This window comes from Lissotriton vulgaris, chromosome 8 (assembly GCF_964263255.1).
Source record: "Lissotriton vulgaris chromosome 8, aLisVul1.2, whole genome shotgun sequence".
Taxonomy (NCBI): domain Eukaryota; kingdom Metazoa; phylum Chordata; class Amphibia; order Caudata; family Salamandridae; genus Lissotriton; species Lissotriton vulgaris.
The window spans coordinates 1487777753-1487802122 of NC_141696.1; the positions used below are offsets into that span (position 1 = coordinate 1487777753).

General features: G+C 46.1%; 1 protein-coding gene across 1 annotated transcript in view; it reads right to left on the reverse strand.

Moving 5' to 3' along the window:
* CREG1 (cellular repressor of E1A stimulated genes 1) overlaps positions 1–24370 on the reverse strand; it is a 192052-nt gene that overhangs the window by 166813 nt on the left and 869 nt on the right. The window lies entirely within an intron of this gene.

A 24370-nucleotide genomic window follows, 5' to 3' on the forward strand; every position in this document is an offset into this window, starting at 1 on the left:
ATCCGGGTGGGACCCCGATGATGAAGCATGTCACCAACCAGGTTGGTGAGCAAGGGGTCTTCTAAGGACAAAGGATTGTCCCAAATTGGGTTGCAGGGCATGCACCTCAATACCGCAGTAAATGTGCAGGTATTAAATACCCTCAGTGTTTTGCTCTTTTGCCACAGAAACAAAACAGCCACATGCAAACCCTTTAAATCCCATAAAGCTGACCGGCACACAGAAAGCTTTTACGCAATCTCTTTAATGCTAACAGATAAAGAACATGCCACCAAGCCTTGCTGTTCTGCTTGCAAGGTCGGAGCCGCCAAGTAATAGCAGTCGCGTCCGGCATGACTCGCGAGTAGGTACGGGTTAGCGGGTGGGGTCCCACAGACCACTGCCTGCTCTTTAAAAATGAAAAGAAAAAGTTTCTTTTTTTTTGTATTATACGCATCCCGTTTTCCTTTAAGGAAAAGGGGCTGCATAAAGAAAAAAAGGAGATAATTGCTGTATTTAAAAGCAATCACAGACATGGTGGTCTGATAAGTCCAGCAGGTCAGAATCCCTGTGATTTTTGCGATTCCTAGGGGGTCGCAAATAATGACCTACCTCATTAATATTCATGAGGTAGGTCATTTGCGATCCCCTATTATTTGCTAAAAGTGTTAAACAGACTTTCATGCATCCGGTTTTGCGATTTTCTAATTGTAAATCACAAGGGTTCGTAATTAGGAAATCACAAAACAAGGCCTTCATTCATCTTGCCCCTTATGTTTTCCTATGTGATAATTCTTTTAACTGATTGTGTACCCTTTAATACTGTGTAATGGCTTTAATTAACTAAATCATGATTAATAAACTAGATTTACGCCAGAAAGCTGTGTGCTGCTTTATAGTAGCAAAACTTGTTCCCCGATGGAGAAATACCGACAGAGCCTCAAAACACACACCTATTTATTCGCAGCATCCTTGGCTTGACTGATCGGAAACCAGGGTCGGATTGGGATCACAATTCGGCCCGGGCACTGACGAAAAAAGTGGCCCACATTCAAGGGGCGTGGCCCATATTTAAGGGGCGTGACCCACATTCAAGGGGCGTGCCCTTTCATGAAACACCATTTGCACAGACAAGGAATGAAAGTGGGAGGATACTGTTCTTGCACACGACACAGGGCCAAGGTGACAAACAATGGCCTACATGCTGAGCAACTAAAAAAAATAGCAAGGCCCCTTTTTGTCACAAAATTATTCCAGCCCTCCAGCACAGGAGCACCTGAAAAGCAGGGAGGCCCCTGCTATTACTAACCTACTCAGCCCACCCCAGACCTTTAGCTCAGGAACACATGAACAGAGGTAAGGCCCCTGCAATTAGTAAATTAATCAACCCTCCAGGCCTTGGGAAAATGTCCTGGCAGGGGAGCACAAAACACAGCTTTCTGGGTCACCCAAGGTAGCCAGGTAGCCAGGGGGGAGGCTGAGGTGAAGCTGGTGCATGGGAAGTGCCTTCCCAGTGTGTTCTGGCAGTTTGAGTATTTACCATTTACTGTAGTATTACCCGTGTACCTGTGTATGGTACCCTTTTGTAACTTGCACAAGTCACTTTTCTCTTGTAACACACTGTTTGCTACCTCTCACTTTTGTTTGCTTTAGATACTTGCACAAGTGCCACCATTGAGTACGTAACGTTTGTTCTTGTGCTGGAGTTTCTGCCATTAATTGCAGTATTAAACCTCTACTTGTATTTTGTACGCTTTTGTAACCTGCACACATATCTCTTTTTCCTCCTGTAATGTATCGTTTGCTCCTCTTGTATTTTGGTTGCTCACTATTGTCACTTTTGATTCATGTAACTTAACGTTTGCTTTTGTAATTTGTCCACTTATAATTTTCTCCTCATGTATTATTACTGTTCCTAGTGTGAAGCGCTCTGACACCTTCGGGTAAAGTCTGCGCTATATAAAATCGCATAAATAAATAAATAAAACAAAAAAAATCCAAACATCACCAGGTCCCCACAGCAAGACCCATTCTTCCTCGTCCACTATGTCCTGAATGTGAAGGGCTGTGGGCGAGGTGTTAAGACTAACACCGTTTCTGGGCTGCATGGGCGCCAGGGGGCCGAGGTGCAAATGGCTCAAAGGCCCGAGAAGCACCTGGCCCCCAGGGAGGCCGATTATTGCAAACAATCACCCTTCCCCAGCCCAGCCTCAGCTTGATTGCTTGGCAGGGCAGGGGTGAGGAGAGGCCACAGCTGACAATCGCTGTCCTGCCGCACAGCGAGGCTGCTTTCATTTTCTCAGTCTCTGTCTCTGTGCACTCTGTGGGCCGTTTTTTTTTTCTCCCCTTTCCTAGTCCACTCTCTGTGGACTGGGACAGGGGAGAAAAAAACGGCCCACAGAGGGCACTGAGGCACCGGCCCTTCGGCCCATTCCCGAATGCCCGCCTTGCCAATCCGCCCCTGTCGGAAACCCCAGAGCACGATCCAGGCACGGAGACAATTAATGTTCCAACTTTCCCTCTCAAAACGGAGGCAAATACATGGCCAATTCACACTGACGTTAACACTCACTTAAACAAGATTAAATAATCACCTGCGAACTTGTAATGAACATTCAGCAGCATTGCATGCATCATTTACATACAGCGACTGGGTTTATTAAAATTACAGCCTTGGGGTTAGTTCCTCTTGCATTCTGCCTCGAACAGCACATCAACAGCACTTCCTTAAACCTCAAGATTCATTTACAGAAGGGAGTCGAATAAAAAGCTTAGTTCAGCATGGGAAAACAAACAAGTTGTGAAACAGCTGTCAGCAGTAGCATGGCTCGTTTTGCTGAGTCACTCTGCAATAACATCAGCTCTGCACAAAAAGAGCAACCTCATCGTGCGCTCGAGTTATCACACGGCAGCAGGCCGACGTGTGACCTGTCCAAGCCTCCTGCCCAGAGTGGCACGATGGTGGATCTACTGCAGGTCACCCAGCGAGCAGTCGAAGCCTCGTGCCCAGGAGTGGAGCGAGGGGCGAAGAAGACAATACATTTCAAGATGGAGTGGGGAATTATGCGATTGTGCGGTTGCAGCAATTTTCGCATAGGTATAGACTTGCGACATAATACACCATCTGCCACGTAATCTGCAAATTTTATCCGAATACAATTTGTTTCTAGCTGAAGTGGTTCAAAAGTGAGTAAAAATGCAGTCCACGTGCTGCCGCGCAGTGGAACGCCCATTGCAAAGCTGGATTGAACACCTTTCTGTTGCTTAGTGCTATATTTGGGTATTAAACTGGTACTAAAAAGGTGCAACCAATGTCCAGATAAGGTTACCAAGTTTAACAAGCATTTGCAATGCAAATTGGTGCATTTGTGAGAGTTAGGGCTACTGGTGTTATAAAATCAATAAAAGAATGTACATTGAGGTACACAAGTTGTTCACATACCCTAAACCCAATGTTATGGTAGGCAAGAGGAAGGGAGCTGGGTGAGATGTTGACAGTCTCTTTTGGAAATGTGCGCTTCATATTTTGAAGGAACACACATACAATCTGTGGTGCCTATGTGTTTTAACCTTTTAGTAAAGTTATACGTATTGCTTTTGGGTTTTTTCTTTAAGAGGGATGGTTTGGCTGATTAGGCAAATCCTGGTTTAGTCCGTGGTAAAAGTTGAGTCTCACCAGGGTTGCCTTTGTCGTTAATGCTTCTGAAGATGATACAAGTGCAATCGAGATGAGAAAATGCAGCTTAGCAGGTCTAAATCGGCAAAATCAGTTGCAGTTAGAGGTTAGGGTCATTGCCTGCACACAACAATACGGACACAGAAAACACGTTAGGCAGACACAGTCTACACACCGGACAATGACAAAGGTTAGGTTGGAAGGTTCACCCTCTCCCTTTACAAAAGACCTATGTGAAGGAAATACATTGTGCGAGAATCTTGGATTGCAACTGTAGGAGGACGTCTGCACAAATAGCCAAAAGGCTAAGTAATTAGTGCATTCTATACCACAGAGTCAGAGAGTCAGAGATTTATTTATATAGCGCGCTACATACCCGGAGGGTCTCAAGGCGCTTGAAGAGGGGTGGGGAGTTACTTGTCGAATATCCAAGTTTTAAGTTGTTTTCTGAATGCTAGATGGTTCTGAGTGAGACGAAGGTGAGTGGGGAGTGAGTTCCAGGTTTTAGCTGCGAGGTAGGGGAAGGATCTACCTCCCATGGTGGTTTTATTGATGCGAGGTACGGTAGCAAGGGCTTGGTTGGAGGATCGTAGCTGGCGGGAGGGGGTGTAGAAGGAAAGTCGTGTGTTGAGGCATTCGGGTCCAAGTTCGTAAAGTGCTTTGTGTGCGTGGGTTAGGAGGCGGAAAGTAATCCTCTTATTGACGGGGAGACAGTGGAGGTTTTTCAGGTGACTAGAGATGTGGTCTTTACGCGGGATGTCTAGTATGAGTCTGGCTGATGCGTTCTGGATGCGTTGGAGTTTTTTCTGGAGTTTTGCGGTGATACCGGCGTATAGGGTGTTTCCGTAGTCCAGGCGGCTTGTAACTAGAGCATGGGTGACCGTTTTTCTGGTGTCGGTGGGGATCCAGCGAAATGTTTTTTTGAGCATGCGAAGAATGTTGAAGCAGGATGATGAAACGGCGTTGACTTGTCTGTTCATAGAGAGTGAGGAGTCCAGGATGACGCCCAGGTTCCGTGCGTGGTCCGTCGAGATGGGTGCTTTTCCGAGGGCCTCTGGCCACCAAGAGTCATCCCAGGCGGAGGGGGAGGTACCTAAGATAAGGACTTCTGTTTTGTCTGAGTTCAGTTTCAGACGGCTGTGCTTCATCCACTCGGCTACTTCTTTTATTCCTTCATGTAGGTTGGTTTTGGCGGTGTTAGGGTCTTTGGTGAGTGATAGGATCAGTTGAGTGTCATCCGCGTAGGAGAGGATGTTGAGGTTGTGTTGGCGTGCGATGGCCGCGAGGGGGCTCATGTATAAGTTGAAGAGGGTGGGACTGAGTGAGGACCCTTGGGATACGCCGCAGATGACTTCAGTGGCCTCTGAGTTGAATGGTGGGAGGCGGACTCTCTGGGTTCTTCCGGTGAGGAACAAGGTGATCCATTCCAGTGCTTTTCCTTGGATTCCGATGTTGCTTAGGCGTTGTATGAGGGTGCTATGGCAGACTGTGTCGAAGGCTGCGGAGAGGTCGAGGAGGATGAGGGCGACTGTGTCTCCATTGTCCAATAGAGTTCGAATGTCGTCTGTTGCTGCGATGAGGGCGGTCTCCGTGCTGTGTTTGGCTCGGAAGCCGGACTGAGAGGAGTCGAGGGATTTGTTGGTTTCGAGGAAGGTGGCGAGCTGGTTGTTGACGGCTTTCTCGATGACTTTGTCCGGGAATGGAAGGAGCGAGATGGGGCGGTAGTTTTTGAGTTCGGTGGGGTCCGCTGTGGGTTTTTTCAGAAGGGCGCTAAGTTCTGCATGTTTCCAGCTTTTTGGGAAGGTGGGGGAGTTGAGGGAGCAGTTGATGACGTCTCGGAGGTGTGGTGCTATGATGGAGTCTGCTTTGTTGAAGATGTGGTGGGGGCAGGGGTCTTTGGGGGATCCTGAGTGGATGGAGTGGCTAGAAGCTGTTCAATGGCGAATATCCAGATTATTTCAATAAAATTTTGTGACTTTTAAGAAGTAGGGACAAGTTAAACAAAGTACCCATATAAAAGGGACAATTCTATGGGGTGAATGATATTACACATTGTAGAAGTGTGGCTCACTGGTTAGAGCAGGCAGACCCTGAAGCAGAGGTCAGACCTGGGACCAGGGTTCAATTCCCGACGCGGCAGGGTCTTGAGCTCAAATGTCCACGGACTCGATAATTCTCGCTTCGGTGCCTGACCTAATCATGGGTTCACACTCTGCAACACTGGGCATTAAGCTTGCTTAATCTTCACAACCGCCCCCGCGGCGGGATGCCTGGCTTTCACCTTGGGGATGCCCTGTAGGGGCTATCTCACAGGGAAAAGCCAGGACGGGTTCCCAAGGCAAGCGCTTAGAGACCCCTGGGTGATAAGCGCTATATAAATCCAATATACAATACAATACAATACAATACAATACAATACAATACACCCAAGAAGAGAGAAGGCCACACCGTACCTACAGTGCTCAGTCTCAGATGCCTGCTCAGGGTAGAGATGCCATGTCTTTTGTTTAAGCCAAACATACATACACTGTGTGTTCCATCAAAGATGGTACAATATCAGCATTTGCGAAAAGTCTGTCTTTGTCAGAACATATGCAAAAGAAACAAGTGATGGACGGAATGCTGGAAAATGCAAACATTCACCCCAGTCACAAAGTTCTGGGTTTAATACATCGTTCATTTGCTCACCACCCCACCCAAGTTTTGACCCAGCCAATTGCAAACCAGTCTTGACTCTGTTCCTTATAGTAACAGTCCTGCCCGAACTACCAAGCCAGGTCCTCCCTGGACTGGAAACAAGCATCCTGGGACCGGTTTCAGGGCATCACCCTTCATCAGCCAGGCTAGCTTGAATCCAGTGGTGTGGTGAGCATGGGACCTACGTCTGGGCATTTTAATAACATTCAACAATTACTATTTTCTCTTCCGCTGGTATTACGTTTTTCAATTCTGAGGCAATGTTTGGATTCATATCATTTGTCAGTTTCTCTGTTCATCCCCTTGTGACACCAGATCTAGAGCGCTTTGGTTTCTTTCTGATCGGGAGCTTCTTAAAAGCTTTTTTGTGTACACACCTGAACTCTTCAGAAACCGCAGTAAACAAAAAAAGTGTAGCGCATGCACAAAAAAAGCATACTAGAAGCAATGCATGCAGCTGTAAATAGGGCTTGGTTTACCAGACAGCAAGGGTTTTAGAGAAAGAGAAGCACAGGTCTGGTAGAAAACACAAAATGGGCGTACAGGGAGGGCACGGGGTGGGGGGTAAGGGGAGTACAATTCATGGCTGTGGGTCCGTCTCCAGCTGGCTCCACATTACCCACTGCAGTGTCAGGAATTTGGGGGGGTAGGGAAGTGATGCAGTAGCTTTTAGCGGGGTGGCGAAAAGAAGTCTCCATTCTGGGCAGTAGTGTTAGGGCCTCCCGGGCTTTGCCGTCAACTTGGTGCATGTGTGCAGTATGTACCCACCTTCCTTTGTTCTCAATATTTACAGTTACGTCAAACCATGTAACTGAGAAGCAACTATAAAATTGAAGAAACCTACTTCTATCTGGATTAACGTGACATGTCTGCCAGGGAATGGTCGATGTGCCTCTCAGGCTACACCGTCATCCTGGAGCGGTCCCAGCTGGTTTCAACTGCTTTTGAGAATAAGGCTTAGGGCTAGGGATAGTTTTTGATGACATGGATGACACCCAATTTTGAGAGTGAGTATGTTCTGAGATGTGGACTTCCAGGAAATCCCTATCATGCTACAGAGCTCCTGAATCTGCAAAGATCTGATGTAAAACAGCGAGACTTTAAACATAAAGCATTTAAAATAGCATTAGTTCTTGACATTCGTACCGTTAAACACTGCTGGGGAAAGTTAATTATATTTGGAGCCTTAAGAGAGTTAGCACATAGAAAGAGAAAAAGGAACATAAGCTGGGATATAACACTCCACGTCACCTTCAACGCATGCATGCGCCCGCAGCAGGAGGAATAACCGTAACTGCTGCAGAGAGTAGGCTGCGATGTCACCTCAGTTGTGGAGTTTGTTTGAGGCACTGATGGACGTGCTTCATGGCGAAGAGGCAGGGAGTGGGTGCCACCCACCAGGAACCAAGTAGTGCGCGATGCTAACCTATATGGCTCATCGTGCACTAATGAATGTAACCGGGCCAGTCTCCAAGGCGTGACTAAACCAGCAGAAGGAGGGACAAATGTAAGCTGTAAATCAATGAAAATAAAGGACTTTTAAAAAGCACACGAAGAAGCCAATCAAAAGCGATGGGTGTGCTGAATCTCCATACACTGGATACACCATGCCTTACAGAGGGACCACCGGATGTGCGCTGCTCTAGGCACGACCTGAAAATTGTGAAAATAATAAAGTAATGCTATTAAAAAAATGTGTTGTATTTTGCTGCATATTTCGCTTTTTCTTGCAAAATAATTTACTCAACCCCAACGCATACGGTGGCCCTTTCCTGCCGCATACTTCCAGTGGCTCTGCTTATAAACCCGCGCATAGCTGGGTGAACCCGCACACCGATCTTCCATGCTCCATTTCCCTGCTCTGTCTCCAAGGAGATTCTGAATAGAGGAGTATCTCCCAGCACCCTGCTCAGCGGCCTGTGCTTGAGGTCACACGCCCCTTATATAAGATACCATGGAATGTTCCATTAGTGCACTGATTGGTGGCTGTGTCTGTTGTTTCTATTAGATGTAGGGCTTAGGGTGTGGTTCTGATTGGTGGGTTGGTTTAGGGCTTCCAATTGGTTCCTGTGGTTAGGGGTTTTTTTGCACATAGTGTTTAGGATTAAATGCCTGACTGGCTGCTGGGACTGAGGCTGGGATTAGGGTACATCAGCACCTCCTTTCACAACTCCTCAAAAATAAAACATAACACACACACACACACATCAGCACAACACAATCTCTCACACACACTTCATAATATTTTCCATCAAAAACTACCCACTCCTACCTTTCTGAATTCACAAACGATACACATCATGAACAAACACCAATACCAAGCTTTCTCTCTTCTCCCACACCTAACACATACACAGCAACTATTTTAACTGCCTTGCATCCATTGGACAACTCACTCAAATCAGGTTATTTGCCTACCCAGATGAAAGAAGCCAGGGTCTCCCCACTCTTAAAGAAAGCAGGAACGGACACGACGGCCTAAAAAAATTATAGGCCCATTTCGCAGTTGCCTTTTCTCAGTAAGATCTTAGAAAAGCACGTTCTCAGCACTCTAGCCGGCCACCTGGAAGAATATCATCTTCTCCACACCAGGCAGGCTGGGTTCCGGCCCCAACACAGCACAGAACTGGTCATGGCCTCGGTCGCCGATGAGCTGCGAGTCAGGGCAGATAACAAGCAGCCGTGCGCCCTGATTCTATTAGACCTATCGGCGGCCTTCGACACGGTCTGCCATACTATTCTGCTGGACCGTGTCGCGAAGTTGGGGATCACAGGCCAGGTGCTAAATGTGAGAAGTTGGCCCGATATGCAGTGCTCACTATTCTAGTGATCACTATGCATCGGTCCAAACGACCCTTATGGTGATTGGTTGTAAGTCAACCTTAGACCAGCTATCCTAGTAGCGTGGATACGAGCAGTCTTCGGGCTAAACTCTAGAGGGAATGTTAAGCCAGCTGTTATACCATCACATACCCCTTGAACACCAAGTGAAAGGACACCACACAAGTGTTATGAAAATAAACAGTGTATTTATTAGAATCACAACAGCCCTGTACTCTTTATGAGGACAGGGTACTAAGCACACAACGAAACTCTTAGGAAAATACTTCAAGTGCACAATCAATACAAGTGCCCGAGGGCACGGAAACTTTAGTGGTCTCGGGCGGACCCGATAAGGCAAGTCGGAAGCGATAGGGACTAAATCATTCCCCAGTAGGCAATCTACAGGCAAGTTTGGTGACACTGCCACCCTCTTGTGACCAGTGACACCTCCCCAGCTGAGATTTACCACTGCTATGGGATGATCTCTCTGCACTCCATCAATGTTCACTACCTGGTATGTGGCACCAGGCATAAGTTGCCTTGAGGGGACTAGGCTCTCAGCCACCATGGTGATGCTAGCCCCTGTGTCTCTGTAGGCCTCAACTTTTGAACCATTGATGAGGGGCGCCTGTCTGTACCTGCCCAAAGTGTTGGGACAGGCTGTGAAGTTGGCAAACCCCATGCCAGTCTCACAGACAAGAGTATCTAAGTCAGGGGACCTGGTTAGGCCAGAGTCCCCAGGCACTCCCAAAGAAAATGCACCCAGATTCTTGGGGGCACTCCCACCACCTGGGGGATTACTACTAGTAGTAACAGGAGGCTGGGAAGCTTTATTTGGGGGTATGTTCTCCTTATTGTTGTTGGCCTTGGGACAACTGTTGTCACTTTTGTAATGGCCTACCTGTTTGCAGGTATGACAATAAGATTTCTTTTGGGTTTTGGGAGAAGTTGGGGACCCACCCTTTTCAGAGGAATTTTGGGGCCCTGTGGTTTGATCAGAAGATTTATTCCCACCCTTCTCTTGAGGCTTGGTTGATTCCTTCTTTTGGTCACCACCCTGGTTCTTCGGCCTGACCCTGGTTCTTACCCATTTGTCTGCCCTCTTACCCAATTCTTGTGGAGAGGTCAGATCAAAGTCTACCAGGTGTTGGTGTAATAACTGGTTCTGACAATTACTTAAGATTTGCTCTCTCATAATTAGATTGTACAATCCTTTAAAATCAGTAACCTTACTTACCAGTAGCCAGCCTTCAAAAGCCTTAGTGGCACAATCGAAAAAATCAGACCAGTCCTGAGACTGAGTTTTCTGGGTATCCCTGAACAGCAACCTGTACTGCTCAGTGGTTAGGCCGAACCCATCAATCAGTGTGTTCTTCAGGACCTGGTAATCGTTAGCGTCCTCAGCTCTAGTAGTGAGGAGCTTATCTCTACCTTTACCTTCAAAGGAGAGCCACAAGATAGCTGCCCACTGACTCTGGGGGACACACTGTACAGTGCAGGCCCTCTCCAAAGCAGTAATCCATTTGTGGATGTCGTCCCTTTGCTTAAAGGGGGGCACTATCTTACTCAGGTGTCTAGTGTCTAAACTCCTGTTTTCCCGTGGGGGAATGCTGCCACCAGTGGGATTTGTCCCACTCAATTCTTGCTCTCTAGCAAAGGCGAGTCTCTCTTTGGCTAGGGCAAGTTCTTCCCTTTCGATCCTCAGATTGACTTCCCGCACTTTAGCTTCGTACACTCTCCTCTGAGGGGATGTCATCCCTCTTTGAGAAGATCCTCGAGAGCCATTGGTTCGAACAGATCTATTAGAGCCTCTCGACAGAGACCTAACTCGTCCATTCCCAATGTTAAGCTGGCCTGAGAGGGGCCCCAGGGGTCTCCTAGTACCATTCTCGTGCCGGCTTAAGTTGTCCCTAGTTAGCTGGCTAACTACTACTGGACCTTTGTCTGCCTCGTCCTCAGATGGCTCCAGATCCTCATCCTCCTCTTCACCTTCTGCGGAGAGATGGATAAGGTCGGGGTCACGTAAGGTTTCCTCGAGGGGGGGCATATTCCCTTCTGGATGAGAAGGTCTGTGTTACCAGCCCTCCTAGCATCATAAGTCTCCAAGAGACCAATCAGAAACGGAATGGTAGGGTTTGCACCCTGTTTTAGCTTCCGAGATGTACAGATTTGTCGCATCTCTTGGAAGCTAAGTGCAGCATATCTGGAAGTGACCTGTGGAAGGTCGACTGACACAAGGGGAGACTCAGTGTTTCCTCCTTTGTCTGACATGCTGCTTCTAGTGTGGTGTAAGTGATGCACCTACCTACACTATATGTTTACCTACTGATCCCTTGCTAAGAGTTGCAGCCAAGGTGTGCTAAGCCTTGAGGAGCTACAACAGCTGGTTCAGTAGAACTCAGAGTATTCTAAGCTAAGTTATATGTACCTGGAGTACTTATGCGATCTTTCACAAGATATTCTTAGGATACGCGTGGTAAAACAACAGCAAGCTCAAATCCCAACCGCTGCTCACCAATGTGAGAAGTTGGCCCGATATGCAGTGCTCACTATTCTAGTGATCACTATGCATCGGTCCAAATGACCCTTATGGTGATTGGTTGTAAGTCAACCTTAGACCAGCTATCCTAGTAGCGGGATACGAGCAGTCTTCGGGCTAAACTCTAGAGGGCGTGTTAAGCCAGCTGTTATACCATCACATACCCCTTGAACACCAAGTGAAAGGACACCACACAAGTGTTATGAAAATAAACAGTGTATTTATTAGAATCACAACAGCCCTGTACTCTTTATGAGGACAGGGTACTAAGCACACAACGAAACTCTTAGGAAAATACTTCAAGTGCACAATCAATACAAGTGCCCGAGGGCACGGAAACTTTAGTGGTCTCGGGCGGACCCGATAAGGCAAGTCGGAAGCGATAGGGACTCGGGACCCTTAAATAAGGAGGCTATGCGGGCACCGAAATGCCGAAGTTACCTAGCCCAAGGGCTGCGGCTGCACAAGTCTTTACAGACGTCGGGAGTCCCCGCTGACGAGCCAGGAGCCGGAAGGAAGGAGTTGCTGGCCGGCGACCAGTGGAGATAGTTTGTAGAGATCCAAGCCTGGATCAGAGATGGATGACACCTGAAAGCAGAGGGGACCAAGTTCGTAACTACTAGCCAGTAGTCAGAGGGTACCAGGAGGGCACCGGATGATCGTCACCTCGACTAGGTGAGTGGGCGACGCTAGGCTTTGCAGTCTCACGGACCAGGAGGCGTTGTCGGCGACCAGGATGGAGGTGCGAGCTGTCCCACGAAGGTTGATGCTGTCGGCGTCGCTGGGCCCGGGATTGGGGCAACAAGCCTTGGCAAATTTCAGGGCCACGTGGTGGGCCTAAAATGGCGTCTTGAGTGGACCAGGAGGGTCCGGGGTGCTCCTCTCTCAGAAGGGAGCAAAGGCCAGTCTGGAGCAACCAGACCAGCAGCGTTGGTTGTCGGGCGTCGTCAAGAAGGCCACAAGCCAGCGGCTAGTAACCAGACGTGTTGAACAGCAAAGAGCAGAAGGGCCACACGCAGATCGTGGAGATGCTGGGAGGCTGCACTTCGGTGCTGGAGCTGCTCAGGGTCGGGGCTTCTCGGACCCAAGAGCACTCACCAGAGGATCCCTCGGTGGTCGTGCTGGTTAAGTAATCGTGCAGGTCTGGTGATGGCCGGTCCCTCGAGGTCTCGTCGCACCCACAGATCTCAGCTGAGCTGACGATGTGGGTAGAGGTCAGAGGTGCCAGGGAAGCCGGTTCTCGTCGAGCTGGGCAGTCGGATTCCTGAGGAAGGACTTGCAGCAAACCGCAGAGTTCTTAGATGGTGCCTGCGGATGCAGGGTGACTACTCCTTAGCCACAAGGGAGAAATCTTGAGAAGAGTCGAGAGTTCCTTTCGTAGATAGTATTCTTGATTCAAAGATTATCTAAATTTGGAAGGGTCCCCGCTCCTGCCTTTATCCTAAAGAAAGGGGTGGCACGCGACTAGGTCCTGCCCTAGGGGTGGGACCAGGAAGGGGGGTGATTACACCCCTCTCCCATGCCGGACTTTCCCCAGGTCAGGGGCTGGGGTGCCCCTGGAACTGGTTCTAGCCGGCAGATGCGTAGTGAGCACCGGGGTGCCACTCCGCAGTCACCTTCCTGTAAAGCCCTGCCTACCCAGGATACACAAAACCCTGTCTGGGATGGTGCTAGCACCGCCCCTGACAGGAAACCCTTTGTCCAAGCTCTCCTCGCTGGAAGGACTCCCAGCAGCGGGAGGTCAGACTCGTGTCTGTGGTGGCAGCATCCATTTTGTGGAGCTGAGGCTTCGTTTAACTTTAACCGGGGTTCACAGTTACATACATGCCGTGTCCCTCTAGAAGGGTGGAATGCTAACCCCGTCGCCAGAATTGGCGAGGGGTTAGTATTCCAATTCGTATGACACCTTACTCGACATGTTTTGATAACACAATACCAAAGATAGCATTTAACCGCGAGGATTATAATGCACTTAAGAGTATATGGTATGCGTTATCATGGAACAGCTATTAGGACTTGGTTCCGCAAGCTGCAAACGGGCTCAGCTCATGCCAGAGCACCATTTCACACGATTCCAAGCACTCTGCCTTCAGGATTGTCAAGGCCTGCCATAGGAGTGACTGATAGGAATCCGGGTGTCCATTTTTAGGGTTAGATATAGGTATACTATATCTAAAGCAAAGGGTGATTACACCACCTTGCCCCAGCTGTCGTGCAGCCAGTTGTGTCAGATTTAGATGGCCATCCAGGGGTGGCATAATACATGCTGCAGCCCCTGGTAGGCCCTGGGTACACCTATGCCCTGAGTTACAGGGTCTGATAAGGTGGCCCAGTACCAATTGGAAATGTACCTAAGGTACATGGAATCCATTTTACAGAGAGAGCAGTAGGCCTGGGGTCCTGATTGGCAGGGCCCCAGGCCAACTAAGTTGGAGGTAACCATAGTCAGGTATCCACCTTCCTACACTAAAGTGGCTAGAATCCTTCCTGTCAGGCCGTACCCAGAGAGTGCAACTAGGACACCAACTGTCTGAGACCTGCGAAGTGACCTGGGGGGTGCCTGAGGGGTCGGCCTTATCCCCCCTGCTTTTCAATATCCATCTACAACCTCTAGTGGAGGAGCTTATGAGTATGAACTGCGAGATTTTTAATTACGCAGATGATACACAGCTCTTAGTCCGGCTAGACAACACCATTGAGGCCCAGGAATCAGTGAGGAACTTGCTCTCATTCACATTCAACTGGATGACTAACAATCTGTTGAAAGTGAATGCTGATAAAACAGAGGTGCTGGTGATCAGCAACAAAGAGGATCCCTGGAGTGACCTGTATTGGCCCCCTGAGCTGGGAACCACCCTGTCTCCTGGCACCGTAGTAAAAAGCTTGGAGCTAAGGATTGATGCAGACCTCTCAATGGCCCCTCAAGTCTCTGCTGTCGTCGGTTCCTGCATTGGTGTGTTGAGGCAATTGTGCAAGCTAGTTCCCATCTTATCTGCCTCCACCCTACAATCGATCGTATCCGCCACAGTCATTTCGAGACTCGATTATGGCAACGCCTTATACCTGGGCTTACCACACAAGCTGTTGAGGAAGCTGCAGGTAATACAGAATGACGCAGCTAGGCTCATCTATTCTGTGCCTAGAAACTCGCACGCATCCCCCCTTCTTCAGAAGCTGCACTGGCTTCCAGTGAAATTCCGAGTCCAGTTCAAATGTCTCTGTGTGGCCCATAAGGCACTTTTTGGGAAAGCCCCAGAGTACATTTAACAACGTCTGAAGAGGTACATTCCTGGGAGACCTTTGCGCTCAGTAACAACCTCCAACCTGATTCAACCTAGGTTCAAATTAAAGACCAAAGGGGGCAGGGCCCTGTCTGTGCTTCTTCCACAGTTGTGGAATGAGCTCCCGCCCACTTTGAAAGAGGAATCACAGCTTCTACCCTTCAGAAAGAAATTAAAAACCTATCTTTTCAGAAGGGCTTTCATGACATTATAGGAGGTGGAACAACTGAGGTTCTAGGAGCATTAGTGTTATGTTTTTTGTTCTGGTAAGCGCTTAGAGACCGGCGGTGATAGGCGCTATAAAAATACTCCCTAAAAAAAATTTAAAAAAATAAAAAATTTGACAATTTTGAGACTTACAACATGACCCACATGCTGCACCACCACCCCTAACTCATACACCTTCCACCCTAAATGGACGCAAACAAAATAAGCAACATGCCACTGCTCACAATTTCGTTTCTACGTGTCTACTGCACAACAAGGCTTCACTACAAAAACACAGCCCACCAACTGACTCTCAACCACCATATACACCTTCTACACCTGCAGACCCATCAAAATGCCTTCTTAGTATTCTGGACGAGGAACACGATATAGAACAGCTACACTATTGCTCTCCTCAAACAGCTAATACCAGCACTAAGGAAACACCTGTTGCAAGCCCACAAAATACTACTCAATCATCTACAAAACAATGCCACACAATGCGATACAGAGCCAGACTGGCAGGCCTGGTGGCCGATTAACATGTTTCCTCCGTCTTGTTCTTCCCAAGTTGCCAAGAATTTGGGGGTCAAGATGGACACGGGGTTAACACTGAAATCCCAGATCCTCGGGGTGTCGGGCACGTGCTTCGGCATCCTTAGGATGCTGCGGAGGTTTCTTCCCCTGCTGTCTGAGGAGCATAGGAAACTTACAGTGCAAGCTCTGATCGGGTCCAGGTTGGATTATGCCAACATTCTTTACCTGGGCCTGCCAGAGTATTTGCTGCAGCGGCTCCAAGTGGTGCAGAACGCTGCCGCGAGAGCAATCTTTGGATTAAACAGACGGGCCGGTGCTTTGGGCCTGTTGAAAACCTTGCACTGGCTTCCCATCCAGAAACGGATCGCCTTTAAGGCTTTGACCCTGGCCTATAAAGCTCTCCACGTGGTGGGAGCAAAGTATCTTCAAAAGAGATTGGTTTTCTACCAACCGACCCGGTCTTTGAGGTCGGAATCACTGTTTTTGGCGGTCGTCCCGCGTGTGAAGAGAGCTCGCCTGGGAGGCCGCTCTTTTGGTCTACTGGCGCCACAGTTGTGGAACTCTCTGCCGCTCACTCTGCGGGGAGCTACTAGCCTACTAGCTTTTAGAAAAGGCCTTAAGACCTGGCTGTTTACCCAGTAGCCAGTTTTTTCTGTATGCATTTGTTGGGCCTTCTGTCCTTTTCTTTTTAAATGGTGTTATGTTATTGTGTTGCAGCCCTCCTTCTCCATAAAGCGCCGGGACACTCTTTTTGAGTAGCCGTGCGCTATACAAAAGAATAAATAACATAACATAACATAACACCTATCACAAAAGCACATTCTCTAAACTGCCTACTAATAAATGCTCGATCGCTCTCTCAAAATAAGTATCACATCTATGACCTTCTCACTGACACAAAACCTGACATACTCTTCATAACTGAATCAAGGTGTGGAGATAATATTTGCTCCAATCTTGCATGAAGACGTTCCTATAGGCTATCAAACTATCACCCAAAATCGTATAGGCAAAAGAGGTAGTGGCCTGGCTGTTGTGCTCAGGCAAACATTACATAGCGCCCTGAGACCTGCAGGTGACTTGGCGCTATATAAACCCGCAATACCAAATAACAAATAACAAATAACATATCAATAAAACTGACTGCATCTTGTGAGGCCCTCTTCACGAAATGCAACGATACACCATCTTCTTCCTGTAACTTCCTGCTCCTTTACATACCTCCACCTAGCAATGCTACATCACCAGACGCACTTCTAGACATGGTTTCAAACCTAATAGCACTGCACTCCAACTTAAGCGTTCTGGGTGACCTCAACATTTGGTTCGACGAACCAAATATGCCCCCATCACAAAACAATCATCCCTGGCCTAAAATCACTTAACCTGCATTAGATCGCCCACAAACCCACACATTGCTGGATACATCATAGATGCAATTTTTGGAAAATACAGAATAAGTTAACTTTTGAACAGTGACTCCACCATTTGCTTGCTTTCTTAACAAACAACAGCACACCTAAAACCACCTTGAGTGCATCCACCTATTGACCATGGAACATACTCAATTTTGAACACTTAGAAACACAATTAACATCCAGTAGAGATCTAGACACAATAAACTCAGTTCAAAAACTATAGGAGTGGCGACATGAAGCTTTGATATCCTCAAACCACTAATAACAACACAACAGAACAAAAGAAAACAGGCACCTTGGAGAAATACAGAGCTAAAAAAGAGATAAAACAGCAAATTAGAAAACAGCAACCTGCATGGCTCAAAACAAACACCAATCAAAACAAACGTCACTTACAAAAACCTTAACAGAATATACAACAAATTTCACAAAATGAATGTATGGACCTTGTCAAAGCATGCAGGCCTGCCGGGCCCTTCTGATCCTCTGTCTAGCAGAAACCTTCAAGAAAATTCTTCAAACAACCTCTGCTGCCGCTCCAGTAAGAAGAATCATCAACAATTCCTTAACCACTGAAATATTTCCAGAAGAACTAAAAAAAAGCCATACATACGCCCAGTTCTGTAGAAAATAAAGATGGACCCGCTGAACCACGACAACTACAGACGGATTACAAATGGACCTTTCCTGGGCAAACTGATAGAAAGAGCAGCATTGTCCAGATGTCAAAATTCAATTAAAATAATGCCATACACTCAGACTTCCAAACGGGACTCCATCCAGGAAGAGACACAGACTCTGCCCTCGTTGGCATCTGGGATGACCTTAAGAACACATTTGACCAGAACGGGGTTGCTGCGCTGCTTCTCTTGGACCTCTCAGCTGCCTTTGACGCAGTTGACCATGACACACTGATACGAAGACTCTACGAAGCCAGCATACAGGAACTGCTATCGACTGCATCACATCCTACCTTCACAACAGAACTAATGTCATTCATTTTCTTCTGAACCGTACTTCACAAAAGCAGGGGTCCCTCGAGGCTCTATTATCTCAACCATGTTTTTCAACATCTACAATAAGTTATTACTGGCACTGATCAATCAATTTCACCTGATGTGCTATAACTATGCAGATGACACCCAAATACTCCTTCAACTGGAATGCCCCAAAGACATTGGAAACTCACCAATTTTCAGTTGTTTCAGAGCCATGGATCAGTGGATGACATGGAGCCATCTCAAATTCAATGCTTCCTAAACAGATATATTCATGTGTGGCAATTGGAAAAATTATGATCCTCTTGTCGCATGGCCTGTTGATCTGGGATCACCGCCTAAAGTATAAAAGGAAGTAAGAAACCTCTAAATGACCATGGACTCAAAGCTATCAATAAATGCCCAAGTGGACAAACTAGCAAGATCAGGCTTTGTTACTATAAAAAATCTGAGACGCATCTTCCCCCACTAGGGATTCCAACACAAGGTCCAGGCTACCATCTCTCTTGTTCAAGCTAAACTCGATTACACCAATAGCCTCTACCACAAATCACCTTTAACAACTGTGAAAAGACTACAAAGGATTCAGAATTCTGCTGCCAGACTACTCTTACATATAAAACCGCAAGCCCACATCTCCCCTGCCTTAAAAGCCCGACATTGGTTACCGGTTCCAGAAGATCTATGTTCAAGTGGCTTTGTATCACCCACAAAGCGATACATGAAACAGCACCGCTTTTCAACAGGAATAAAATCACAAAATACATTCAACATAGGAGCCTCCACTCTAGGGTGCCACCTTGCCTCAAAATCCTACTGTACAAGAAAAAAAAGGCCCAAGCATAAGATCCATGGATAACCACCTTAACTTCAGAAGACTACTCAAGAAGCGTCTCCCCCCCACATAAACACCACTCAAACATAAATATACAGCATATCCCACTGCACACAACATGTATAATAATTATGTTTTTAAAGATATAGATATTCGTAAGTTCTGTCATACAAGTCTTTCTAAACCCTTCCTTGTGACACTTCCCCCTCCACTTACCATTTTCTCATCTCAAACACTCTCCTACTGCTATGAACTAAAAAAAAAAGTATGAAAAAATATATAATTCCTCGACCCTTCCTTCTTCTATCCCTCCACTATTCCTTTTGCAATCTAAATAACAAACAAACATGTCACCCGCTCAAATCAAATTAATTTCATATTTCCTAACACTAATTCATCACTAATCCTGTTTTGGGTTCCAGAGCAGCCTGTTACTTGCCAAAAAGTGCTACAACACCTAATCAGGGAAACAAGAGCTATATAAATGCAAATCCTTCCCTCCTCCATCCCTCACTATCCTTTCGATCCAAATAACAGACTAACATGTCGACCGGTCAAATTAATTTCATATTTGCCTAGACTAATGCACCACTAATCCTTTTCTGGTTCACGAGTAGCGTGCTACTCACCGAAAGTCAGACGTGGCAAGCGAATGTCAGGCTGAATAGGTAATTATTTTCAGTTTCGGAGGGGTGGGGTGGGTGTGCAGAGGGTGCTGGGAATAGGATGTATGAATCCAGGCATTCACTTTTTTAATTTAGGGGAGGAGGAAGGTATCTCAAAAGGTGGAGGGGATGGATTGCAGGAGGACATTTTTTAAACTTTTTTTCCCTTTTAATACATGTGGTATACGGCACCCCCATTAGTCCTCTGCCTTTCATGTTGGAAGTAGGGGCAGGTCATGTTGGGGAAGCGGGTGCATATATGACATAACATTACAGGTGGATAAAATGGGATTATCACTGAATGCCTTTTCCTTGTATAGCCACTGTCCTGCGGTCTGTCTTCAGTCTATATGAAATACTCCAGGGGTATGTCGTGGAGGAAGCATCTGGATGCCTTATGCAATCAACAAGGAGCACTTGGGCAACCAGACGACATGTAGGTGCTCTTGGCCAGTATTGCTATATTTTCAGAGTTGCAGGAAGTGGAAAGCTAATAGGTATAAGACTTCCAGGTTTCACTGTGACATAAACATCTAATAATTTATATCTGCCAAATATTACATACCATGTGACTCTTAAGCAAATTTGTTTTATCCATGTATTAACACAGGGCCGTAAATTGCTTATACATTGCTGATTTCACTACTACCGCTGTGTAAATGAGAGCAAACACAGTGCACTGAACAGGCCAGACTGATGCTCCTCAGCACCAATCCTGGACTATGTCGGTGGAGCAGTCTCTCGATGTAGTGAGCACAGGCGCAAACTGCCATCTCTATGGAGATCCTGATTAGTTAGGTCTGCCAGTGGATATTAAAGTCTATATAAATCCTTCACAGAAAACTCAGTGGGTACCAATGCAAGCAGTAATGTGTCTTTCCACCCAGTCACACAGCAAACCCCAAAAAACTTTAAAACTTAAAGTCGCTCAGTCCATGGCACAAACACGGGGGAAGAGATACAAGCCCTGCTCCGCACAGCAATGAAGCACCACCAGTAATTAACAAGAGGGTAATACATCACATACAGTAGGCAAGATCCTCAAAAGGCAAAACGTATTTCTGGCTACCCAAGGCCTTTGCATCATAAATAATGGGTTATTCCAGGTGTTAATGTTTTACACAAAGTCTCTTGGCGCATGAAAAAGTATTGCTCTATCTTTCACACATAAAGACGCAGAATGCAAGGAACCATTTGGGCCCTGTGCCACCTACTTACCTGCAAAACTTAGATCTTCGTGGGCGTCTGATGCAGGTAGGGCACCGTCTCCCCCCACACCCCACTTTACCTCCTGCTGCTGGACCCTTTAGGTTCCACTCTTTTCCATCTGAACACAGGGTACTCTTAAGGGTTTCCCTCTTGCCCATACAAGCTCACTTTCGACTTTTGCAGGTCTTGCACAGAGATCTCCAAAGCCCGGCGGTACAGGTGGGGCAACCACGCCTCCTGCTCTGTGTAAATGTGAACTCCCTCACACCAAGACCCTGCTGTGGGTTACCTTTTGGTCCCTCACGCATAGATGGTCATGCGACTCCTATGAGGACTAGTGGCTTACTACCATACATGCCTGCAGATTCTGCCCAGAAATCTCCAAGGACATCAGGTAGGGGTTGGCCACCCCCTGCTCGAAGTGATGAGGCAGGGTTTATTAAATTAGTGGTTCTTAACCTGTGGTCCGAGGACACCCTAGGGATCCGCAAACCCTTCTCAGGGAGTCTGACTGCTTGGTCATAATATTAACAGATTGATAAAGGGACAACCAAAAAAGAACCAAAATGTGATCTTGAAAATATTAAAACATTCTATACATTTGAAGGAATTTGAAATTGGATGCTAAAAACGAAGGTAGTATCCTCAGATAAATGCATTAGTACTGCAAGTGCATCAAACCAAATATAGTATGGCGATGAGTGTCCTCAATTAAATTTAGAAAAGCTCCAACCTTCTAGTTTAAACTTCGATTTTTTTTTACATTTATTAATTTCTCAGCTCAAATTATCAGAAATGTTTAGGCTAGGGCTCGGCTTCAAGAAAATTACTCAGTGGGTGTCACCGGATTCCATTGTTGATTCAGTGTGGGTCCTTGTGTTCCAGTAATGATTAAGATTAAAAGGGTCCACAGAAGTCAAAAGGTTTAGAACCGCTGGAGTAAATTAAGCAACAAGAAAAGGCAAAATATGCAGAGCAATACAGCACAATATTTGGTAGTATTACTTCATTATTTTGTAATTTGCAAAAATGGTAATACTGTCTGGGCAGATAGTCACCTCATTAATACCTGCTTAAAAACTAAATACAGATAAGCAACTGAAAGATGACCAGTTAACCTTCACAAAGGGCCTTTCACTCCCACACACACAGCGCAATGCTTTCAGTAACTTTAGATCCAATTGGGTTAAAAACAATTTCTTTTGTTTCAAAAAATGCCGTTTATGCAGCATATGATGGATTATATGTAAAATCCATAATTATGCGAAAAAAAGAAGCAGCATTGCATAATTCCAGTGTCTCTAATAATACTGCAGCCCGATTCTGGGTATCCTCTGTGACCTCTATCGCCACCCTCTGCCCTCATCACCACTGCATTGCAGCGCCTTAACTGCAGGTCCTTCACTGAGATCACTAAAGACCTTTGATACAGGTAGGACACATTCTGCTCTTGACCTCTCTGAGTTCTGAATAAATGCACTTTAATTTGAGAGGGTACCATCACTTTTTAAAACTGGTGCAACACTTAAATTGGAAGAACGCTGACACTTCTCATTAGGAAACAGATAAGCAACAACAAAGGGTCTCCAACCTTTATGTTAAGCGAAAATCATCCCAAATTACTTTTATTAGTTTTGTAACAGTATCCACATCAGTCAAGATTATATTAGGGACCACCACATGCAGGATTACCAGAAGTGATCACCTCAATTCATCAGTCAGTCGTCAGTAATGTAAAAAAGGCTTTGTCAAAGTGGAATGCCTCTACGTGAGTATTATTTATACCAGACACTGCTGTAATGTCCCTGCCACTATATTAGTAATAAGCCATCCCCAATGCTGCGTAATTTATCACCCAATATTGGCTTTGAATATATTTTGGAAATGTAACCCTTTTTCTCCAAACATCAGCTTAGGAGTTTTAAAAGTACATGGATTTCCATCTGAAATTCATGCCATGCAATTTTGGCATACATATATTAATATAACTACATAAAAGCTTCTAATTTAGTAGGCTGGGCGGTATATATGAGAAATGCGTACAGGTAGCTGGAGAGTTACCACAGCTTATGAGCTATTCATTGGAGAAGCTTTAGCTAGGAAATTGTGTACTTGCATATTTCTATTTCAATAACAAATACTACTCATAGGAATTTGTAACCTATAGCTCTGGGCCATTCCTGTGCTTTCTTTATCTCTGTCCTTTCAGTCCCCCAGTCACAGGTGCCAGAAGTCTATGGGTGTCAAGTACAGGTGAATCGGGTCTGCCACCACAATGCAGCCGCTCTCTGGGCACCCATTCGGCTCCGTCTCTAGCCCCTGTCTTTTCACCACCCAACCTCACTCACAATACGGACCCTCACATGCAGGTCCTACACGGAGATCTCTAAGGCCCTTTGATAGAGGCAGGTCCAGTGCTTTAAATGGTAATATAGAAGTGCAGGGCCTCGATATTTAGATAACCAGTTTGCTCCAGAGAATCGCCGTACTTTTCCATTAAACGTATTGCAGCAGTATTGAGAAGTGCAGACACTTTCCCATTAAAAGTATTGCACCAGTGCTTAGAAGTGCATGTAATCTCGAGTTAAAGGTATTGCACCCCTGCTGAGAAGTGCAGGTACTCCCATTAAAAGTACTGCACCAGTGCTTAGAATTGCAGGTACTCTTCCATTAAAAGTTCTGCACCAGTGCTGAGAAGTGCAGGTACTCTCCCATTAAAAGTACTGCACCAGTGCTAGGAAGTGCAGGTACTCTCCCATTAAAAGTACTGCACCAGTACTGAGAAGTGCAGGTACTCTCCCATCAAAAGTATTGCAGCAGTTCTCCTCCTCCAGAGGCACCTCCAAAAGTAATTCACGTCCTCTTGTTATTTGGAGGAAGACTTCCCACTACTGATAAATTCTACTTTCCATGACCATGGAAGTGCCTTCCCAGTGTATTCCTGGGGTTGGAGTGTCTGCCTTTTTGCAGTATTTTCCATGTACTTGTGTTTGGTGCCCTTTTGTAACATGTACACACCACTTTGCCCTTGTAACGCACGGTTTGCTACCTCTCACATGTGTTTACCTTTGATACTTGCACAAGTGCCACCTTTGCCTACGTAACGCTTGTTCTTGTGCCCGAGTTATTATATACTTATTGCAGTATTATACCTCAAATTATACTTTTGTTTTCTCTTGTAACTGCACACTTGTCACTTTTTCCTCTTGTGCACTTTTTACTACCTCATGTATTTTGTTTGCTCACAATTGTCACTATTACCTTTACTACCTCATGTATTTTTGGTTACTCACAATTTTTACTACCTCATGTATTTTGTTTGCTCACAATTGTCACTTTACCTTATGTAACGTAACATATGCTTTTGTAGTCTGTTCTTTTGTAATGTTTCTCATTATGTTTCATTTCTATTCCTTTTGTGAAGCGCTCTGACACCTTCGGGTAAAGTCTGCGCTATATAAAAATGCATAAATAAATAAATAAATAAATAAATAAATAAATAAGTA